At 35.5% G+C, this 17,185-nt stretch overlaps 1 long non-coding RNA gene across 2 annotated transcripts in view; it reads right to left on the bottom strand.

Annotated features, from left to right (window-relative positions):
- LOC136030885 (uncharacterized) overlaps positions 1–17,185 on the bottom strand; it is a 47,593-nt gene that overhangs the window by 21,655 nt on the left and 8,753 nt on the right. For both annotated transcript variants that reach the window (XR_010618383.1, XR_010618382.1), the window contains exon 3: positions 10,405–11,116. This is a non-coding gene — a long non-coding RNA (uncharacterized LOC136030885). The remainder of the gene's footprint in view (positions 1–10,404; positions 11,117–17,185) is intronic.

Raw genomic sequence — 17,185 nt, 5'->3', positions numbered from 1 at the left:
TGTAGTTAACATTTTTGATTTGAAGAAAATAAAGAGTGGGGGATTCCCGGAGTTCAGTTTCCTTTGAGAAAATGAACTTGAAAAATTAGTTTTTATTTTTGAAATTATTATAAAAAAAATCCTTTGAGGATGCCCCTTTCAACACTTTCTCTTGTAGGACCAAACGTGTGTAGTCTAAGATGCTGTCTATATTTAGTTCTTAGATTTGGCAAAGAACTCTTTGGAAGAAAGCCAACTGATTCAAATTTCTCTCATAGCCCTTCAATTAAAGACTAAATTATTAAACATTAGCAAAATACTTAAAAAAACAAGAAAAATCAAAAACCTAAACAAAATGTTAATGCTAATAATAATAGAAGGAAAGAAAACTAAAATTTATCGCATTAATTAGCAATATTACTACAATTAGCAGAAAGTATTATTTTATAATGTTTATTATTGGTGCACAAATAACATAGCACCTAACACAAATGCACCTAAAATAGGTGCAGAAATGTATAAAAAAAAAACTGAAAGTATGAGCAACTTTAAAACTTGAAACAAACACAAATTAAAGTGTAAAGGAGAGGGGCTCTCCTTCTATAGCCCTTACTGTTCGACTGAAGTCTTAAAGCTCTTCAAAAATACTTCTTATTCAAATTCAACGGATCTAGTCATTGAATAGCCTTTCTTAAATAATTGTTACAAAAACTCAAACTTTAGGGTAAACAGCAGAAGTTGAGGAAGGAGCACCCCTTCATATATGAAATAACCTCGGTTCGTTTTAAGATTTAATGTTGCTTCTTACTTTCAGTTGTAAAAACTTTTTTTACTTAGTTTTTGACCTTTTTCTAATCAAGCAACGTTCTCCCCCCTCTCCAGATAAAAATTCCCCCAAAAAACTTTCCTCTCCACGTAAAATCCGCCTCCCATCCGCAAATTGCGTAGCTTACAGTTCTTTCCCCGCGGCCTATGGGGGATCGTGTCATCCCAAAGGCATAATTGTGGGACATTTCAAACATACTGAATCAAATAAAATCTCAAAATTTTGATCGGATGTCTTTAACTAAAAAGGGGCGTTAGGGAAGGGTTAGTTGCCCTCTGGGCTTTTTAATCGATTAAAGAGGGCGATATTTTATAACAAGGGATTACAACACTTCAAAAACTTTAAAAATGAAAACCAATAGTTTCAAGTATAATATATATCGTTGTTGGTGACAATGAGAATGCATATATAGAAACCTGGCACGTGCCGAATGCCAGGGCCCGGCGCTATATATATATATATATATATATATATATATATATATATATATATATATATATATATATATATATATATATATATATATATATATATATATATATATATAAAATTATATATATATATATAAAATTATATATATATATAATTATATATATATATAAAATTATATATATATATATAATTATATATATATATATATATATATATATATATATATATATATATATATATATATATATATATATACATACATATATATGTATATCTATATCCATTACCCATGAAATACGCTTGAATTAGCAACTTTTATTTTGCCATGATAATCTGCTGGGAAAAATCGTGTCTTCTTTTGATCTATGAATCCGAAGAGCATATTCACAGATGATCGTAAAAACAAAAGGAAACGCGACAAAAGAAGAGGGGAATTGTCCTTGGACTATAGAAGTGACTCCCTAAACCCTCAACCTCAAAGGCAGTATTCTTCTTGGGAGCCATCTCCGGCTAGTGAAATTTTTCTTGAGTCCATTCATCGTAGTCCACTCTTCATAGCTAAATACTAGCTTCAAAAATAAATTTTAATTATCTTCACGTATCGTTGACCACATTATGTTATGTAAAAACAAAGAAAATAGATAAGGAAACAAAGGCTTCTGCTCAGCTTACATATTAAAACATGGTGCCAAGTTCTTTCGTACGGTTCTGTGTAACCTTTTACATAAACCAATCACACAAGAGAGTAACAATCCGCACAAGATCGTAGTAAAGTAAAAATGCCTAAGGTTTCTGGTTTTCAGTATCAAGCGCTAATCATCTCATAACTTGCATATTCACTATTATGAAATTGATCAGAATTTTATTTTTTTTTAAGTCAGAAATTATGGAATCTTGGGACACCAAATTTCCTACCTGAAAGGCTTAAACACACTTAGTGCAAAGCCAGTGTTCACATAATCAAGCAATTTGTGGTAACGAACTGTAAGTAAGGAGCGACGTGTCTCATTATCAACCAAAACTCTAAAAAACATCATTAAATACATCAAAAAATTAGCTTATTATGCTGTTTTAAAGTATATGAAATTCATTAAGTTTAGTGTTACCGATCAAAAGCTACGGGTCTTAGAAAATTTGCTTAATTCTCGAAACAAGAGCTAAGAGCTCATATGGCAACTGTGACGAGGTCGGAAGAGCCCTGAGCCAAAAACTCATAAGGTATGAGCTCTAGCAAAATTCTAAGAATCAATAGATTGCTTTAAAAGGAAATTCAGAGGTTTAATGCCGGTCGGGATTTAAAATAAGAGCTCTCAGTCACGAGGTCCTTTCAAATATTAAAATTCATTAAGATCCGATCACCTATTCGTGCTTATTCTTTCCACCAAGTTTCATCCTGATCTCTCCGCTTTAAGCGTTTTCCAAGATTTCTGCCCCCCCCCCCTAAAGACACTGGATCCGGTCGGGATTTAAAATAAAAGATCTGAGTTTCGAGGTCCTTCTAAATAAGAAATTTCATTAAGATATGATCACTCTTTTGAAAGTTAAAAATACCTCATTTTTTCTATTTTTAGAATTAACCCTCCCCCCAACTCCCCAAAAGAGAACAGATCCGTTCCGTTCATGTCAGTCCCGTATCGAGGACTTGTGCTTATTTTTCTTAAGAAGTTTCATCCCGACCCCTCCACTCTAAGCGTTTTCCAAGATTTTAGGTTCCGCCCCTCCCCTATTTTCCCTTCACCGGATCCAGTCGAGATTTAAAATAAGAGCTCTGAGAGATGATATCCTTCCAAATATCAAATTTCATTAAGATCCGATCACTCCCTCGGAAGTTAAAAATACCTAATTTTTTCAATTTTTCAGACTTAGACCCCCTCCCCAACTCCGCCAAAGAGAGCGGATCGTTCCGGTTATATCAATCACGTATCTAGAACTCATAATTATTTTTCCATCAAGTTTCATTCCGATTCCTCAATTCTAAGAGTTTTCCGAGATTTTAAGCCCCCCAACTCCCCCAATATTGCCAGATCCGGTCGGGATTTCAAATAAGAGCTCCGAGACACGATATCCTTCTAAATATCAAATTTCATTAAGATCCGATCACTCTTTCGAAAGTTAAAAATACCTCGTTGTTTTAATTTTTCAGAATTAACCCTCCTCCCCCCAACTCCCCTGAAGAGAGCGGATCCGTTCCAGTTATTTCAGTCACGTATCTAGGACTTACGATTATTTTTACCACCAAGTTTCATCCTTATCCCTCAACTCTAAGCGTTTTCCAAGGTTTATGTTCCCCCCCCACCCCCTCCCTCCAATGTCACCGGATCCGGTCGGGATTAAAAATAAGAGCTCTGAGACACGATATCCTTCCAAACATCAAATTTAATCAAGATCCGATCACTCCTTCGTAAGTTAAAAATACCTCATTTTTTCAAATTTACAGCACTAATCCTCCCCCTCCCCCAACACCCCCAAAGAGAGCGGATCCGTTTCGGTTATGTCAATCACATATCTAGGACTTATGCTTATTTTTCCCACCAAGTTTCATCCCGATCCCTGCACTCTAAGCGTTTTCCAAGATTTTAGGTCCCCCCTCAATTCCTCCTAATATCACCGGATCCAGTCAGGACTTTAAATAAGAGCCCTGAGAAACGATATCCTTCCAAACTCCAAATTTCATTAAGATCCGATCACTCCTTCGTAAGTTAAAAATACCTCATTTTTCTAATTTTTCAGAATTACCCCTTCCCCCCCCAACTCCCCAAAACAGAGCAGATCTGTTCCGGTTATGCCAATCACGTATCTAGGACTTCTGCTTGTTTTTCCCACCAAGTTTCATCCCGATCCCTCCCCACTCTAAGCGTTTTCCAAGATTCCAGGTTCCTTCCTCCAACTCCCCCCAATGTCACCGGATCTGGTCGGGATTTAAAATAAGAGCTCTGAGACACAACTTTCTTCCAAATATCAAATTTCATTAAGATCCCATCACCCGTTTGTAGGTTAAAAATACTTCATTTTTTCTATTTTTTTCGAATTAAACACCCCCCCCCACTCCTCCCAGATGGTCAAACCCAGAAAACGACTATTTCTAATTTAATCTGGTGCGGTCCCTGATACACCTGCCAAATTTCATCGTCCTAGCTTACCTGGAAGTGCCTAAAGTAGCAAAACAGGGACAGACAGACCAACAGAATTTGCGATCGCTATATGTCACTTTGTTAACAGTAAGTGCCATAAAAAGGGGAGGAAACCCTGTATCTACGACACCAAGCAAGTGAGCGAGTCAAAAATGAAAATAAAGAGTAAAAACGCGCGGCTAGAAGAAAAGCGGTTAAAATTAAAATGATAGCAATGATTGGGTCTGGGATTTGGACTTGGATAAGGTCATCCATGCCTACCATACCTTTGTTAAAAACAAGAGCTAAGAGCTCATATGGTACTTGTGACGAGGTCGGAAGAGCCAAGAGATCATATGACATGAGCTCTAGCAAAATTCTAAGGATCAATAGATTAATTTCAAAGGAAAATCAGAGGCATAATGCCGGTCGGGATTTAAAATAAGAGCTCTGAGACAAAAGGTCCTTCTAAATATCAAAATTTTAAAAATACCTCACTAAGTTAAAAATACCTCATTTTTTAAAATTATTCCTCTCCTTTCAACCCCCCCCTAGATGGTCGAATCGGGAAAACAACTTTATCAAGACAATTTGTGCAGGTCCCTGGCTCGCCAACCAATTTTCATTGTCTTAGTGCACCCAGAAGCACCAAACTCTCCAAAGCACTAAACCCCCCCCCCTAACTACCCCAAAGAGAGCGGATCCAGTCCGGTTACGTCAATCACGTATCTGCGACATTTTCTTATTCTACCCACCAAGTTCCATCCCGATCTCTCCACTCTAAGCGTTTTCCACGATTTCAGGTTTACCCCTCCAACTCCCCCTAATGTCACCGTATCTGGTCATGATTTAAAATAACAGCTCTGAAGCACAAGATCCTTCTAAATATCAAATTTCACTAATATCTGATCACCCGGTCGTAAGTTACAAAGGCCTCATATTTTCTAATTTTTCTCGATTACCCCCTCCTCCCAACTCCCCCAAAGAGAGCAGATCCGGTCTGTATGTGTCAGTCACGTAGTTTTGGACTTTTACTTATTCTTCCCACCAAGTTTCATCCTAATCTCTCCACTCTAGGCGTTTTCCAAGATTTCCGCCTCCCCCAACTCTCCCCAATGACACTGGATCCGGCCGAGAATTAAAATGAGACATCTGAGTTACGAGGTCCTTGTAAATATCAAATTTCATTAAGATCCAATCACTCCTTCGTAAGTTAAAAATGCCTCCTTTTTTCTAATTTTTCAGAATTAACCCTCCCCCCAACTCCCCCAATGAGAGCGGATCCGTTCCAGTTACGTCAATCACGTATTTAGGATTTGTGCTTATTTTTTCACTAAATTTCATCCCGATCCCTCCGCTCTAAGCCTTTTCCGAGATCCCCTCCCAATGACACTGGATCCAGTCAGGATTTATAATGAGAGATCCGAGTTATGAGGTCCTTGTAAATATGAAATTTCATTAGGATCCGATCACTCCTTCGTAAGTTAAAAATACCTGATTTTTTCTAATTTTTTAGAATTAACCCTCCCCCCAACTTCCCCAAAGAGAGCGGATCCCTTCCTGTCATATAAACCACAAATCTAGGACTTGTGCTTAGTTTTTCCACCAAGTTTCATCCCGATCTCTCCACTCTAAGCGTTTTTCAGGATCTTAGGTTTCCTCCTCCAACTCCCCCCAATGTAACCAAATCCCGTCAGGATTTAAAATATAAACTTTGAGACACGATATCCTTCTAAATACCAAATTTCATTAAGACCCGATCACCCGTTCGTCCTAGGTTATCTGGAAGTGCCTAAACTAGCAAAACTGGGACAGACCGACCGACAGAATTTGCGATCGCTATGTCATTTGGTTAATACCAAGTGCCATAACAACAACAAAGATTCGACGATATGCATTTCATAATGACGAAAGACAGGACGAGGTAAAATGAAGTAAGCAAATTGAAAACGATAGCAGTTTTAATTAGGTTTTGGAATTTGACATGGATAAGGTCATCAATGCCCACCATACTTTTGAAAATCACAAGTCTGGACTAGATAAATCGTTGAAAGAAAAATAAGTTTCTGTCCCACCACCTGAACGATTAAAAGAAACAACGGTTCGGCGATCTGCATTTAATAATGACAAAGAACAAGCTGAGGCAAAAGAAGAAATTTTTGTACATGCACCTGAACAATTAAAAGAAACAAAGGTTCGGCGATATGTCTTACTTAATGACAAAAAACAAGCCGATGCAAAAGTTAAAAGTCCAATAAAAAAACGGGATTTTACAAAGGCACTACTTCTAATATAAGGTCCATTTGGACGTCATGACATCAAGAAAACGCTCAAATTGTCTGCATATAGAAGACAAGAAACAGTGAGAATCCATATATAAAAGCCTCTCGCGTACCAGGACCAGGCGGCGAAGCAACTTGGCTCCGGGTACTATATATATATGGGCATCTTTGACTACAATTAACAGTAAGAAAACTTTTATTTTGGATATTAATTGCTAATTCCTAAGCAACAGAACGAGATCTATAACCAGGTTAACCACGTTTCTTGATGACGAGAACAGGGCTTTCATAATAGGTCTAGATACAATACAACCTCAGTTTAAAAAGACCTGTTTTCAAGACGCCAGAATACGAGACATAAGATATGAACATAAGAGACTAAAAACTAAATAAATATAAAATACAAAAAAAAAAGAAAAACTCAAACAGTAGATAGCAAAAAAACATTTTTGTGGTATTCTATTTCTCTCCATAAATAGGAGAGTATTTACCAACTGCAAGCAATCTTTTTGCACTAGGTTCAACATTCAAACTCTGAGAAAATTACGATGCATATTAACTAAGAATGCTTACCATCAAAGAGCTGTGATCCAAGGTGATCCTTAGCGTACAATACAGAATATTCTTCAAGCAAAGATATAATTAGCATTTTGCTTTGACTATCAAGCTTTCCTGAATATCCTAAAACTAGAGCCTAAATAAAGTACGAATCGTACAGTCAACCTTGAGCTACAAACACATTTTTCTTCTTCTTTTTATAACCGTCAGTTTTGCCTATCTGAGAGTATACTTAATAGGAAGTAACAAGCTCCTGAGTGGCTCCTGGACAGTTATATGCTTTTTTTTTGCCACAAAAAAAGTTACTACATGCGTTTTCAGGAGCAAATAAAGTCCTTTTTTCTTGTCGGATGATCTCAAAAAAGCCCCTTTCAATAGCCTTGCAAATATCCTAGTCATTAGTTTTTACACATGCCAATAAAACTATGTCTACAGGAAGCCATCCCTCAAAAAATACCACAGCCTTTATTGTAAGCTCTTCACAAAGATTTTAATTGGACTGAGTCTTATGGAAGGTGTAGCAAAATATTTCTTCTTATTCAGCACAAATGGTTATTCAGCTATGTTTTTTGACAAAAATTCCAGAACAGACTATCTTTTTTTTCTTGTGCTACGAGCTCAATACCACAAAAAGATTACGATTTCCCTTTAAATATTATCCCTATCAACAAATTAGTATACCTATAAGCATTACTATGACATAAAGCCCCATAGGCCAGTTACCTATGGCTAGAGCCAAAGTTTAAGGAGTCCCCTTAGCGATTTCGAAATAAAAGCTGCTTAGCAAAGTGGTGAAATTTTCTCAAAATAGTTTCAAAATGTATAAAAAACTCAGCATTTGTACTTAAGCAAAATATTTAATTATAAAAAGAAGCAAATGAGTCTCAAAACCCTATAAGATAAGACGCTACTTCCTTTGTCTCCGAACGGGCCCCAACCATAAATATCTTAAAATGTTTGACAAAAATTAGAATAACAATTTATGTTTTGAATTTGAAATCATAAGCATTTTAGCATGACAGTATTATTATCAAACCAACGATCGGACAACTAAAATTCTTATTTTAGATGGAAATCCAATAATATTTAATGTTGGATGATGCACCAGCAATATTCATGTATAAATAGTAAGATCATCAGGTTGTTGCCAGAATTACCTAAAAACCTTAATTACCTGCAAAATCAAAAAATGACCCTGGATCCGTCTATTCATACCTAAAAACCTTCATTTTTTTTTTTATAGCCAAACCTCATATATCACACCAACAAGTTGATTGTTTCACCTTTGGATTTGTCTAAAATTTTCTTAATAAGTATGTGATTAGCATGAATATTCTAGCCATATACAGTACTAAACATTTTGCCCAATCTCAGAGCATGAACTTAGAAACTGATGCCCAATCTCAGATATGGGATCTTTAAGTTAAAACAAAGCACCTAAATCTAAGACAGACTTTATCATGGATATCTTGAAACTCAGTGGTAAAATTCTAGTTTAGGAGCTTTTTTCATTCTGGAAGTTGAGTTAAGTAAATGAAAATGTCAAGAATGCATTCAGAGCTTTAACCGTCTCTACTCCTTCCTCCATAGGACACTGACTTTTGATGACCTTTAAAACTCTTTGTGTTATAAAAGGGAAACTGTGCAAAACAGATGTTCTGTTCAAAGGAGGTACAAGAAAAGTAATTTGAGCTTCATTCCTTCGCTTACTTTTAATTTATAAGGTTTTGAAGATCATTAAATATATCTATTCAACCTAGAAAAAAAAAATACATTTACATACTGAAGCCAAAGAAAAAGAGATAAATATGGAGCAGCCCACATTTCTAACCTACAAATGAAGTGAACATGCTGCTTGATTATAGTTATACAATGATTACTTGATACTTGATTATAGTTATACAAGCCACAAGCATTATTTGTCACAATTAAGTTGATAGAAAAAAGTAAAACAATTTTGCCATTTTCCATCTGTCAAGTTTATTCTATTGGCTCTAATATTTTTCAATATTTAGTTGAAATGGCAATTTTGTGACCTGACAGAAAGAAGAAAACTTGGCAGAATTGTTTTGATTTTTTTTTTTTTTTTCAAATGTCTTTATTAACGCTTGTGAATTGCACAACTTTAAAAAATAAATTTATAATGAAATACTAAGTTTGAAACCAATGTTTAAACCCTTTTTTATCCCCAAAAACTACAGAAAAAATTATAATGGCCCTTCTAAAAAGTATCATTTTCATGGGTGCAAAAAGGGCCTAAAACCAAATTTGCAGTAAAATTGATTATTATATTTGGAAGAGTAGTTCAAGAGAGGGCATTAATAATTTGGAAAGAACATAAAAAAAGGATAGAGAGGAATACTCACTTATTTTTAGGTTAGAAATGTGATTTACTGCATATTCACTGAAAAAGAGACTGAAAACTGGAAATTAATGTATAATGTTTTTTATCACAATTTAGATGAGCCTGTCATGTAGGCAATCTTCTAAGTACTGATAATCAGAAAAGGGTCGACAAAGTAGCGTGGGAATATGTTTCTAGGTACTCGTTTGGGCCCTGGATTCATTCCTGAAACTTCCATTCACCTAACTGAACTATTTTTAAGGTAGTACAAGGCACCTAAACTATAATTTTACCCTTATATATTTTCAAGGGGTAATGGTAAAGTTTATATACCCCCTCTGATGGGCAAACATACACCCTGAGTTGTAAGCTATATGTGTGCACAACGGATTTTCTATGTGACTTTTCTTCAAATTGGTTTAATACCAAACAAGTGATGCAGTAGCAAATCCAGCATAGAATAATTTTATTGTTTCTATATGATTTATAGTAAGTAATTTATATTGGAGATAGGCTATACTTATTGAAATACTATGGCTTAAGGAATGATACAGGCCGAAGTAAGTATTTTGGAACGTTTTAAAGTAGTTTTCAAAATTTTATAGTGTTTCTGTTTTCAACAATATGACCTTCATGTTTACAAAAAATGCATTTTAATCAAAATAGTTGTCGAGAATTAAGCTCTGTTCGAATACTATGGGTATTGGCCTGAGAAAAGAGGTGGCCCTCAAAAATCTAGGAGGCGATTCAATTCTCTTAATAAAAGCCATTAAGGTAGTGCAAGAGTAGCAAGGTAGCACGACTATTATCTCGATCTACTTCTGTGACAAGCAAAGATAGTGCTTAAAAAAAAACGAAAAAAGAAGAACTAACCTGGATTGGAGATTTTAAAAGTACTGCGAGAGGTTGAAACACTCAGCCGTGTCGATCATCCTAACGTAATATCTTACAGGAGCTCCTGGTTGCAGTTTTCTCCTTCACTGATTTCAGAGCCGCTCCTAGCCATAAAATGTGGAAGCTCTGCCTGGCAAAAGCCCGATCTGGCGCACGGCTCCGCAGGTGATTGTGAACAATCACTGCTATTTGCATCTATTCCAAAAAGTTTACCTTTCAGAATTGACTTGTGTATTTTAATGCAGTGCTCAAAAGAAACCTTAAGAGATTGGCTGGTGAGGCGAACCTCGACCAATGGCCCGATTAATTTCTCTGATAGTATACAGATTTTTCGGCAAGTTGTGGAAGGAGTAGAAGCCATTCATGCGGAGGATATCTTACACAGAGATATAAAGGTATTAATCGTTTTGTATTGAAAACAATGGATTTTGTGATGTGGAACAGGATGAGTTTAATATTCCTGGTTTCTTTATTTAACAATAGCTTACTGAGCTTCTCTAAAGACGGTTACTTATTAACATTATTGTTTATGCTTAAAAAGAAGGCTGAACAACGTTTCAGTAAAGGTGAACAACCATTAAATTCGTGACCAAAAAAAGATAAAAGCGAAAATTTTTAGATTGGCAATTTTTTAGACGTTAATTTGAGACGTAACATTCACTGGTTTCCTCTCTCTCCCACGGACAAATACCTGGAACAGAATTTTACATTGCATAACAGTGATCGTAAATACATTGTAATACAAGTATCGTGGAAATAAAGTATAATTTATTTCAAAATAACAAGAGGATTTAGATAAAAAAAAAACGCAAAAAAATTTACTAAAGCAGAAACGAAAACAAGGAAGTGCTTTCAAACAAAACTCGCATTTTAATAATTTGAAAATTTAGCGATGAGCAACCGAAACAATTTTTATTCACTAACTACATCATATCGTTAATTGAATCGGAGTTACATAATCAGAGTTAATTGAATCATATAGTTATATTGTATTACACAGTATTTACACATAAAATGTGCTGCGAATTTTGTTCAAAGGCAACTAAAACCACAAAACAAACTATCCCTATGAAAATCAAAAATAAGTAAATCCACAAAAGATGTCTTAAAACGCCAAGAAAATAATGCAAAAAAAACGAAAAAATATGAACTTTTATAACAAGAAAATTTATAACTGGTCAACTTTGTTGGTTTTGTTGAATTAAGCGCTCTTTATGAACAATGCATCAAGTGTTGCTTTGAGACAATTCCATATGTATATGAAAGATTTGGGGGAAAAAATGATAACCAAAGCTCTGAGCCACCCACTATAGCAAGTAAATACAGCAGAAAAGGCAAAATTAATTTTGTGAGACTTCATCGGAATGATGGGAGGGCCCTCGTACAAGGGCAAAATGTCTTAGTTTAGGTCAACCGATATAAGAGTCATTTGTGTGGGTCGAAGGTACAACCTGCCGACCAAAGCAGCAGGAGAAGGTGACAAAAGTTCGCAAAACGTTATTTTTGGAAACAAATAAAGCGAAGTCTCATTGGCCAGAGATGAAGGCCCGAGTTCAACACTATCGGAGCTAGGGGAAGAACCCAGTACTAGCAAATCAACCATGTGCTGAGTCTAAGAACCAAGAATATATAATAACAAGGTATGTGTTAGAGACTAGGGCGCTTAGTATTAGCACAGTGTTAATACATTACTAATGAATTACTGACTTGGAACAAATTTTTCCCCAAAAAACAATTGTTGGTGGCCTATATTCGACTGCCTTCCAATAGGTTATGGCCCTTAATAGGGGCCTATAATATGGCCCTTAATATGAGCTATAATCTGAGATGGAAAGACCCCTTTCCATTTTCATAAGAATATTTTTTTACACGACTTGACGGAAGAAAAAAAATAAACTAAACATTTGCAATAATGAATTAGCTATCCTTATCGATAATTGAAGCATAAGAACCTAAATATTGATAGCATTAAATCAAAGAACCAGCTTTTTATTCTAAATTTGTATTTATTTCAATATCAAAGAAAACATCCCAAGATATTCGTGCATGAGAAAGTTCTTATAATTATAGTAAAAGAAGGACAACAACTGAAAACGCGGGTAATCCCGATGGAAATGTGGCGTCAAATTGAGCAAGTCTGAGTGCCGTTGAGCGAATATCTGAAGCCACTATAATAAGACTCGTTTAATTTTGTACTGTCCCCAGAACAGATGTATGTTTTTTTTGTGTTTCATTATTATTTTTTTTAAAGGAGTGACTGTACTAACCCAGTTGTTTACTTTGAAAAAGCTTTAATTTTTATAGCCAGGAAGCATAAGGCCGTCAAATATATCGGTTTTTGGTATTTAAAATTAAATAAAAATATCAATATTACTCAGTAATGTTCGACACCTTTCAATAACGCCTTGCAACCTTTCTCAATAACGCCTAACACTAGGAATACTTATTTGATTTTCTTAATCTTATTTCAATGCTTTCTTTAAACCAACTACTTGGAAAACGTTTTACTTTTTATAATTACAGAGTCTGAAAGAATTAAGCAAGTCGGTGTTGGATTATCAAATATATCGGTTTTTGGTATTTAAGATTAAATTAAAATATCAATATTACTCAGTAATGTACGACGCTTGCAACCTTTGTGAATAACGCCTAACAATAGGAATGCTCATTTGATTTTCTTAATTTTATTTAAACTCATTAACGCTGTATCATTTAGTCACTCCTGTCCCAAAGTCAATATGACCTTTTTTAAATAATTGATGCAAGTGCTGACCCCCCCCCCCCAACCAACACTAAAGAAATGACAACCGCTGTGAAAAAGTCGAAAAATTGACAATCGTCTGCAGTCGACGGATCGAAGCAGAGAAGCTGAAGACATACCTTCGAGCCTGCGTAACTGTTTAGAATGCCCTCGCAGTGGTCGTCTGGAATAACAAAACAGTCGCAAAAGATAAGACAAAGAGTAAACTGGTGGAACTCTTCAAGAAGGGTGATGCACTAATCTGCGACAGCTGGAAGAGCATTAACTTTCGACCTTTGATCTTATTTTATTTTTAGACTAATGGCAAAGGAGTCCAGAGAATGGAAAAAAAAAATTATAGACACTTCGTTACTTTTGAAAAAGGGCTTTCGATTCTTTTGATGCAAAGATTTTATAAAAGATTCTGAATTATTCTGGTTTACCTAATCACAGGGATGGAAAAAGTTCCAAAGCTGCCAGTAGCAGAATTCCAAAAGCTACCGATACTTTAGAAGCACAACTTATGTTTTGACAGCTTTTCTTTCAGCAAAAAGTATTTTTATATGTAAAAATGGTATTTGAAGACGAAATTTGCCAGCACAATTTGAAAACTGCCTAGCAGCGTTACTACTATGCATCCCCACTTTTTTGCACGGCGGCCAGTACTAATTTTATATTGCCCAGTAAGAACTACTCTATGCACTTGAAGCTCCGCCTCATGAATAGTAATGTGGTGTGCATTCTCCTCTATGCAATTGAATTCTGGAAACTAGATTTCCAACAAGCGAAACAGAAGGCCTTTGAAAACATGTGCCTTAGAAGAATACTGAAGATGTCGTAGTAGGAAAAGGCCATGAGCATTAGTTTGCCAGAAAACTGGTAAACCATAAGTTACTAACCTTTTGAAACGTAGAAGATGGACGTACCTTAGCCATGTCCTTCATATGCATAAGGATCGACTCCCATGCATAATTTATGGGTGGCAAAACGAGTGGCAAAAAGCAAGAAGAGAGGCAAAAAGAGGTCGTCCAAGACAAACCTTACTACAGTAGTATGAACAGAATCTGAGTAGAAGGGAGATGTCTCTCCAACCCCAGTGGTAGGACGTCAGGACTACAGCTCACCTCCGTGATATCTGGCGAGGTTTTTGTAAAAGCCTTATGCACCACTCCTGGCTCTGGAGGATCCAAAGTGTAAGGTAAAAGACCGCTCATTACTGGCCATCAACACTACAATCGATAATAATATTTGATAGGCATCTCTTACGTTTCCAAAAACCCCTTCATCTCCGGATTGAGCAATTAATTCTGGCGTATATATAAAGTTATTTAAGAAAATTTATTGACATTGCAGAGTTTTTCATTTTCAGTTTTTTCATTGCACGTCTTGAGAGTTCGTGGAGCAGCTTTCTTTGGAGAGACTAAACGTGTCCAATAGCAAGCTCTAATGCTGCAGTCAGCTTAGTCTTCAAGCACGAAGAGAAACGAAATGAGATGAAAATAGACAGATAAAAGAAAACAACAACACAATTAATTTCACCGAAAATAACTAGACAAAGAAGGGGAAAAAGACAAACAGCGGGAGGCCACAAGACATAAGCCTTTGATGTATAAACATCAGTCATTCTTGAACAGAATGAGCTCCGCAGCAATTCTGAAACCCAAAGCTAAATAAGCTTAATCATTAGAATAAAAATACTGAAACAGCAATATAGCGATACTTGGAGTGGAGGAAATGGTTAAGGACAATCTGATACAACTTTTTGTATATATTTTTGGTATAAGGATACTGGTTTTGCATAATAAACTTGTTCTATCCGATTTTTTTCCTTAAAGTATGTTCTTTGGCTGTTAATAAGGAATACACTTATATCCCCCCCATCGTGCCAACTATTTTGAATTTGTTATTTTGGTTTTTTACAAGATATATCTCATTATTGTATAAGGTAATCGATACACAAATCCTGTGGTAGCACATTCAACTGATGCCCTGTTTTGCAATACGGAATTCAGGTTCGATCCGTGTTGCCGCAAGGTTGGGCAACAGGCCTGCTATCCATTTCTTTAAAAAATAATCAGCTACTGAAAAGTTGATTAGACACCCTCCAGACCACCAAAGGCTTTTCATCATAAACGTAGTTTTCTTATATGTTTTAATTATTTTAATTAGAAACTAAAGACAGACCATGAACATTAGCAATATTTTGTCTGTTCTAAGTTACTCTATGGAATGGCTAAAACCAACAGCGAGACAGGAGGATCTTACCGCCTTAGAAAATAACTGTCCCCAACAGATCCTAAGGACCATGCCAACCTGAAATCGCCTCCGTTGTGAAGCAACAAAGAAAGCAATACCTTGGACATATCCTCCATATGCCAGATCATTGAGTTCTTAAAATTCTGCTGTACTGGCAACCTGGAGGCACCCGTCACCAAGGAAAACCAAAGAACACACTCCGTAGAACGTGAGAAAGGAGCCTTCCAGACGAGTCTCATTTCAGAGTAAGAGGACATCAACGCAACAGCCCACCTGAGGGAAGATTGGAGGCTACTCACCCATGTCATTTGTGCCTCTGGAGGCACTGGAGGAACTAAGGTCTAAGGTAAGGTTTTTATTTTCAGCATTAGCCTAAAACCTCTGTTTTCTTTTGATAATTTTCTTCTTAATATTTGGCAGATTGAATAAAAGAAGAAAAAAAATATAAATGTTTGTGTACAAGGTCAGCCACAGTTTCTTTTAACTAACTGGAACCTAAAAACTCATTTAGATATGTAATGACGGAGCATAGCCAAAACTAGGTCATATGCAAGCCTAGCAGGACAAGACGAGAAAAAAGTCGAGAAGAAAAAACGAGAAAATTATTCACAGCAAGTGAAAATGAAAATGCAACGCAAATATTTCGGCTAAGAGCAACACTCAACCGTCCTTAGTGTACTTTTTTTTGTCGTTCAACCGTCAAAAAAGTACCTTAAAAAAACTAAATTCTAACCGTATTACCTTGAACTTTGGACCGTATAACCTTGAGTATGTAAAATATTAATCAACTGTTCCTTTCCAGATGCTCTGAATGTTTCCACTTGAACCCTCTGAGATATCACAGATACACCCTTTTGACAAACTTGGAAGCAAATAATGTATTTTGATTTTGTTCAACTTTCCACTCGACATGCCCTCATAATTTTAATTTTCACATATCTAAAATATGCACATAGTGTCTTTTGATTTAGTTTAAAATCTTCAGAAACATACCTTGAAGATTGAACATCTAACTCTTGAGTTTTACCTCGGATTTTGCACAGACAACCTTTTGACAATCTGAATAAATATATATTATTTTGATTTAGTTTTATATCTCCTCAATTTTCCGTGTAATTCTCAATAAAATACCCTATTTCATTCCTGGGATATTGTATCTGTGCCTTTTTGAACAATCAGAAAATTTGATCAAACAATGAATGGCAAATCAAGAAAATAAATCCGAGTTCTTTTTATTTAAATGCGTTAATTTTTAATTAATTAAATCGACAAATTGTCGCGTATATTCTCATTTTGTCATGCTTAGCCAATGTGGTCTCAGAAGTTTTTTTTTTTTTTTTTTTTTTTTTTTTTTTTTTTTTTTTTTTTTTTTTTTTTTTTTTTTTTTTTTTTTTTTTTTTTACTGAACTGAATAGTTTCGCGGTTAACGCTGATGTCGTTGACCTTTTTCGTGATAGATTCCTTCTTTTGACACTCCTCAATATTCGCTGGTCTTAAACTTTAAAGTGCCATGGATATGGCCTACTTATGCTGAGTATTCTTGTTTTTTTTTTTCCTTTTCTTCTTTTACATTACTCCGCTTTTCTCTTTTTGTATAAGCAGACAAAAATAAAATTATTATTATAGCCTCTCCCAGGCTACTCCACTGTTTTCTTTCCCAAAACAACTACATCTTTGAACAGAGCCCATAACTTCTTAACCTGTTTGGTGCCATATTTTTTTAGGTCTTTTCTTCTTAATTTTCACCTATGTCCCTTTTTTCTA

The sequence above is a fragment of the Artemia franciscana genome, chromosome 1 (genome assembly GCF_032884065.1).
Source record: "Artemia franciscana chromosome 1, ASM3288406v1, whole genome shotgun sequence".
Classification (NCBI taxonomy): domain Eukaryota; kingdom Metazoa; phylum Arthropoda; class Branchiopoda; order Anostraca; family Artemiidae; genus Artemia; species Artemia franciscana.
The sequence above is the reverse complement of the archived record's forward strand: the minus strand, read 5'-3'. Positions and strand labels throughout refer to the sequence as shown.